The following is a 7,233-nucleotide window of genomic DNA, read 5'->3' as shown; positions in this document are numbered from 1 at the left end:
GTGGTGACTCACTCGCTCGCTCACTCACTCATTCGCTCGCTCGCTCGCTCGCTTGGACTTGGACGAAGGCGGTTCGCTACCGGACTACTCTGCTAACTTCGCAGAATTCATTTAACGAAGCCGTGCGTTCTCCTTTAAGCGCTCATAATCGTACCCCCCCCTACCATTCCCGATATCCAGCGAAACAAACTCGGGAATAATTTCGCAAACTCGATTCACCACCTTATTCGCTACACGTTACGCGTTATTATACTGGTTTATCGAGTTTCAGCAATCAATTTTTTCTTCCCATCCTTCCTCCAAGTTCCTTCCATTCCGTTTCGACGAAGCGATTCGATTTCGAGACCGATCGTGATTGTTGAAAAAAAAAAAAAAAAAAAAAAGAAAATTTATCTCAATTTCTATTCTGTTGTATCGCAGAAATAGGGAACGGACGTGAAACAATCTTATCTCGGTTCCTTATCTTGTGCGCATGCGCGACCGTGGGTTGTATATGATTTCACGAATAATTAATTCAGAACTTTTTGTCAAAAGTAAGCATGTACTTTTATCTTCCTCGTTGCGTTAATATCTAATATAATGTTATANTATATATATATATATATATATATATAAAATGGGTATCGGTTTTCCATCGTTGGTTGGAAATTTTATCGAGTATATATACGTATATATATATATTCTTTAATTCTCCACACGAGAAATGCAATTAAGTGAATTCAAAAAGGTCATCGCACTCGTATTGAATTAAGCAACATTAAGCTGAGTTTACATGTGAAAATTCTTCGAGACCTTGTTGTGATATTTGAATCGCGCCATGTGTAATAACTATAGAAGGAGTTTCTTCGTGTATTCTTATACACGTTTCTCTCCTCTCCCCTCCTCCTCCCCTTCTCCTCCTCTTCGTATAATTACGTCTTCCCGGTTGCAGCTGAACCGTGAAACCAACGGTACAGGATCGTCGATGCGTAAATAAATGCGTACACGTAGGTTTCAAGCAGTCCTTTCTTTCTCACGATTTTATGAATGATGATTCATAAAATATTCTTTTGGTTTTTTTGAAGAGGAAAGGAAAAAAAAAAGTAAGTAAATAAAATGAAATAAAATTGTCTCTTAGATTAGATTTGTATGTGAAATTTAGGAGGAAGTATATATATGAAAAATATATATGTATATATATTGATAAAAAATTAGTAACGATGATTTTGAGACAGAGATTATTGAAAGAGCAAATGGACACTGTAAATATTAAGATAACATAACGAAGTGTTAATTAGCAGAACGATACTCTATCTACAATTACTAATTCTTACGGTATTCATAAAGAGATACAATGTAATTATATTGATTAAAGTTTATTATTAACATCGATTGATTTAATATAACGTTATTTTGAAGTATTTAATATCATCGTCGTTCGAGAAGATGAAAGGAAATATTTATTTTCTTTTCCTCCCTCCGTACGAATTTTTTTTATACCCAACTTGCTCGTTTATTTATCTATTTTGTTACTTTATTATTCATTGAACGGATGCAAAACATTGCAAATACGTGCATTATCATATTCAATACAAGATGTACATTGTTAATACGAAAGAATACACGTTGAGGTTGAATAATCGAGGTCAAAATATACATCTGTTTCGTTAATTAAAAATATCTTCTTTTAGTCATTTTATGAAACTGTGTTAAAACGAGTCCTTATTTTAATATTTTTTTATTATTTATGGTTTGCAATTAATTGACAGTTTTTTTATTTGTATCTGTGTGAAGAGTTATTACGTTTCTATCGAAAATGTGTGTGTGTACATACATATTTCAATTTGTTGTTTTATCGATTTAACGTAATCTTCTTTCATAAATTTATCACAGAGAATGAAAATATATCTGGATTAATTTTTTAACCGATAAATTGCACTCAATAAGAAATAATAAAGAAACAAGAAAAAGTGAATAGAATAAAAAGGAAATAGTAAGTCTATGTAATTAAAACCTCGTTTGAGAAAACGACGCTTCGCATGCAACCAACCTAATACACATTCATACGTGTGCATACCATCGTTCGCTGCTTTCTCTTGTGTACTCACGTTGTTAACAAATGGATCCTCGAAATAAAAATAATTCCACGTTCCTATTGCTAACAAAAACCGTACATGCGCGTAACTTGCATTCGAAACTATAAAGTTACATTTAATAATTAAAAAAAAAAGAAAATAAATTAAAATTCTACCAATTCTACTCGCGTGTTAATTAATTAATTAATTCATCATCGTAATTAAAATGACGAAATTAATTCTCTTTCGATCGATACAATATTAACACACACGTTAAATTTTCATTATTAATCATCTTGACACAAAAATATAATCTTTCCTTCTCTCTCTCTCTCTCTTCATCCGCAAAAATGCACGACGACTAATATTCTCCCTGTTAATTCGACCAAACGAGCAGTTTGCACACCCTTGAGTATTATTCTCCATTCTGGCTCTTCTTCCATTTAGGCGGGAGAACAAAAGAACCAACGTCCTCCTGGTGGACGAGACGCAAACATTTCGACTCCGCTTCCCTTTCTTTGCCTTCCTCGCGCCTTTTGTGCAGCCTCGAATAATAAGCACGACGAAAAAGTATTTAAGGATTTATATGCAACGCGGCGGGAAAGAAAGTTTGATGCTCGTCGTACGCGGATGGGAAATGGGACAAATCCAAACAGGTTTTTTTTTTTTTTAAGGAGATGTATCAACCGTTCATGTAACAGGAAATGGAGGAGGAGGAGGAGCGTCGAGAGTGTATGCAAAGACGAAGCATGTCGGGCACGCGGAACAAAATTGCAAGGAAGTTGAAATGAAATCGCGGCCAGAAATGGAGAAAGCATTTTAATTTGAAATTAAACGAAACTCAGAGCTGGATCTATTCCCTCGAAATATTTCGTTGAAGATTTGTTAATTATTAATTTAGAGAGTATAATTAATTAATAATTATTTTGGAAAATATGCTCGACAATTTTTTCTTTTTTAATAGATATTTTAGATATAGCTTTTGTTATAATTTTTTTAATTCTTCAAGGTGAAGAGCAGAGAAGGTGATCTAAACGGGGGGAAAAAAACACGAATCGAGGAATTTAAGGCTTGCATAAGTACGATATATTAAATTTAGAATCTGCCTGTTTTGACGAAAAAATTCTTTCCTCGAGGACTCGAGGGGAGTAGCCAACCTTGTCCCTCCACGGAATACCGTAAACAAGCCATCCTTCGTCGCGCTGGCCGATTTAATGGAAACAACCAGTGGTTGAATTTATGCCAATATAACGATCGAATGCATATTCATTCGCGGCTAACCATCTCGATCGAGTTTATCGAGCCCGATTTACGATTTTTTGTCCATGCATTTCATCTCTGATAAAACTTGTTAAAAGGAGTGATTTGAATTTGAATTTGAAATTCGTCTCTGTATTGGATCGAATATTGATAAGGCAAATAAGAGAAAAGGCTCGATAATTTGTCTAACAAATTTTCTAACAAATTTTCAGCTTTCCTAAATTTTGTGATTCCTAACTTTGCGGATATAGTTCACGCCAATGTGGATCTAATGATTTTTGCAAATGGAAGAGGCGTGAGATTGCTCTTCGAATGAGACGGATAAAGTGTACTTTGCATCGTGCAAACGTAAGTGAAATCTATTCTTATCTAAAATATGATTCGTCAATTTAAATATTGGAATCGTGGAACGATGAAAAATCGATTCTCTTCTTGTTGAATCGGAACAAATATTCGTGATACGTTTAAAAAAAATTTTTTATCGTAATGTTTAAGATAATTTGCATATGTTAAAAGGAAACGTTTGAAGTTTTAAAGAGGAATATGATTAAAATACCACGTGTCTCGAGATATTATATACTCGTCCTCTCGTCGTAGAAGAGTTAATGGATTAAAAAGGACATTGACGGACACAATATTTTGTATTTTTTGTTTCTTCTTTCATCGACGCACAACCTTGAAATGCAGCAAAGAAGAAAGAGATATCCCGAGATTTTCGAGGTGAACCAGTGTTCCACGATCAGGGTCAATGATGTCATTTTTTGGAGAAGGCGACTGCGAATGGCGCCGCGGCTCGCGTCAAAATGCCAATTCGGAAAAGGGGTATATTGACCTGGGTCCACGTCAATTCAATTCCATTTGCCAATTTTGAGAACTGAAAATTTTTCCAAACTTTTTCAAACGAAATTCACGAAAGGAGGAGAGTAATAATATTGAAAAAAGAAAAATTCGAATCTTCTCGAAGTTCCACAAGGAATCGCAACAACGATTGAAGACTTAACAATTAACAATTCGTTTCCTTTTGACACAAATCAGTTTCGAGAAATCTTTTCTTCTTGACGAAAGCAGTAAAATTCAGCACGATCGATTTCACATTTCCACTCACGTTCAATATTTATTTGCGCGATCTACGAGGAGGGAGGATTGAAAGGGGTTGTAAAATTTTATCGAGCAACTGAACACCCATCGACCCGTTATAATTGGCAGCCGACCAACGAACTTCTGCTTCCAAAGAGGGGTGTAACGAGCTAAATCGGCCACCTTCTTCTTCTTCTTCTTCTTCTTCTTCTTCTTCTTCTTCTTCTTCCAGGGAAGGATCTACGCGCCGTTCAAACGTTGAAATAGAAGTTGAACCGGTGCCAACTCGAGTTTTGCATTTTACTCACGTCCGATCGGCGCGCTGATCGGTTTTTTTTTTTCCTTTTGCATAATCCGATATCGCAACAGGCTGCGATGAATTTCCATGAATTATTCCCGAGCATCCTCGATTGCGTCGATCTTCTCTCTTGATCGTTCGAGAAAAAGAAAAAAAATCGCGAGAAAATTACCTTTCCATCTTCGAAGAAACAATTTTTAAAACTCTGTTACCCTCTCGAGAGGAGGGATTGAAAATTTTCATAAAATCCTGCTCCAAAGGGGAGGAGGGATAATTCCTTTACGTCCAGTGACGATTTTCCAATAAAAAGAGGTTGCAGCTTCCGCTCGATAATGGCTCGAGAAAACGGTTGCCAACGATAATTCGATTACAGGAGCTCGTCGCATTCGTTCCAACATTCCTATAAGTCCGCCTTACTTTTTCAACGATCATCGATCGCCGCTTCTGCAAACAATTGGCGCTCGACCAAAGGGCGCCGCACACCCCCCTGCTGTATTTCTCGCTCTCGGGTATTTGGCGGGAAAAATAAACTACTCGAGATAATTGATCGATTTTGCAGATAATTAATTGGTTTTGATTGGGCGCGATAGGATGATCGAAATTGTTCAATTGGGGGTTGAACATTAAGATTCTTCTTTAAAAAAATTTCGATCCAAAACGGGGGATTAAATTATGATGAAACGAGGATCATGTCGCTTCGAATCCAATGAATTCAAGGATCCATCTGATTAATTGAAAAAGAAATCAAAATAGATTTCTATTTTCTTTTTAATTTGAAAAAGTTTTCTTCGACGTGAAGAGGGAGAAACTAAGGTTTTCTCCTTAGTCTGTCTTTTGTCCAGACGTTGATTACACCTTGCCGATGGACCGAGAAAGTTTAATTTCAGAGAGGAGCCCGATTCTCTCTCTCGTTTGGACGAGAAATGAAGAGTAAGTAAAAGAAAAAAAAAAAAAAAAATGGATGAAGAGGAAAATGAGCAAAAGAAAAAAAAAAAAAAGGATGAAGAGGAAAATGAGCAAAAAAAAAAAAAATGGATGAAGAGGAAAATGAGCAAAAGAAAAAAAAACGCGGAAAAATATATGGGAGAAGAAAGAAGGAAGAAAAGAGAGGAGTTGTGGAAATTTCAGCCAAACAGGTTGGTTACAGGTTAATTTTTGATCGAGTTATTTAGATAAGAAAAGATTGTAATCTTCGAGAGAACTGAAAGCAACGCGAAACATTTTAGTTTGGACGAGTTAGAAAGTGTATATTGCCGTGGGAATGTGCCGTCGAAATTACGCCGATTATATTTACATTGAAAGAAAACAAGTTTAGATAATTACGAGTGTTATGAAATATTTTTTTTCTTTTCCTCTCTTTTCCCGAGTGAAAAAGTTGCATTTAACGCAATTGAATACCAAAAATTGAAAATTCTTCGATAAAGACGAAATTAAAAAGAAAAATATAATCGATTACTCTTTATGACGAAACGAATAAAAATTTATTTATCGTTGTGTAATATTAGAGGTATTATCTAATGACCTTGAATAAGCAACGAATCGTTTCCCGCGGAAAACAATTTTATGATATTAAACACGTATGACTCATAATCAACTTTCCTTTCGTGGAATAATATTAACGTTTTATTGTCTTGTCCTATTGTTTATTAATTCCACTCAAAGCTGACACTCGAGGGATAGGCATCTAGAAATCGTCGAAAAAAAAAAAAAAAATTAATTACATTTAATCGATTGATCCATCTGACAAAAAAACGAGATCTCGCGTAAAATTATCAAAATCCTCAAAAACGAGTCTTTAATTAACAAATACTATTCAACGAGATTAATTATTCCTTTCGTATTAACATGTATAAAAATGGTCTAGAAGATCAATCAACGGGTCATCGATTGAATTCGATCAATGAATTCGTTTTTAATTTTCGTATAATTTCTGAATATCGTGCCTATTATAACGGAATCGGTCGCAGAATCTTTGAATTTCTGTTTGAAAGAAAAGTGTGGAGAAACGAGCAACATTGTGCTATTCGGCGTAGCAAGCGAGCGTGCCACGGTCGCGAAGAAACTTCTGGCACATTCGCAAGCGAACACGTGCCATGAACACAAAGAGAATTCGTCCGTGCGTCGTTCAAGTTGTTCTATCGCTGCTCGGGAGGAACATCGAGAGGATCGAGACGCGCGATGTTATGCGATTCGTTGCGAGTCGTCGGTGTCGAATCGGTATCGGACGAGATAAACGAAGAGAGAAGGAAAGAAGAAAGAAGAGGGAAGAAAGAGTGGACACAGTGTTGTGAAACGCGTGTGTAATACTTTCGTCGGTGACGTCAATAATATTTTCTTACTTTGTTGTGTAAACACTCGTATATATCGCGGTTATTATACTATTATTTCAATGTTTGCTCTCTCTCTCTCTCTCTCTCTCTATCGGCACGAAGTCATATATTAATTAAAATGTTGAAACAAATCATACTTTCTAATGATTCATTTTAATTTATGATAGAAGCTAGATGAAAAGTCTATCGACGCACGAATTCCATTTGCATATCT

The 7,233-nt window shown here is 35.7% G+C and overlaps 1 protein-coding gene across 2 annotated transcripts in view; it reads right to left on the bottom strand.

Moving 5' to 3' along the window:
• Positions 1 to 7,233, bottom strand: part of LOC102678159 (alpha-tocopherol transfer protein-like) — a 12,919-nt gene that overhangs the window by 2,717 nt on the left and 2,969 nt on the right. The gene's annotated exons all lie outside the window — the stretch shown is intronic.

The sequence above is a fragment of the Apis dorsata genome, unplaced genomic scaffold (genome assembly GCF_000469605.1).
Source record: "Apis dorsata unplaced genomic scaffold, Apis dorsata 1.3 scaffold_169, whole genome shotgun sequence".
Taxonomy (NCBI): Eukaryota; Metazoa; Arthropoda; class Insecta; order Hymenoptera; family Apidae; genus Apis; species Apis dorsata.
The sequence above is the reverse complement of the archived record's forward strand: the minus strand, read 5'-3'. Positions and strand labels throughout refer to the sequence as shown.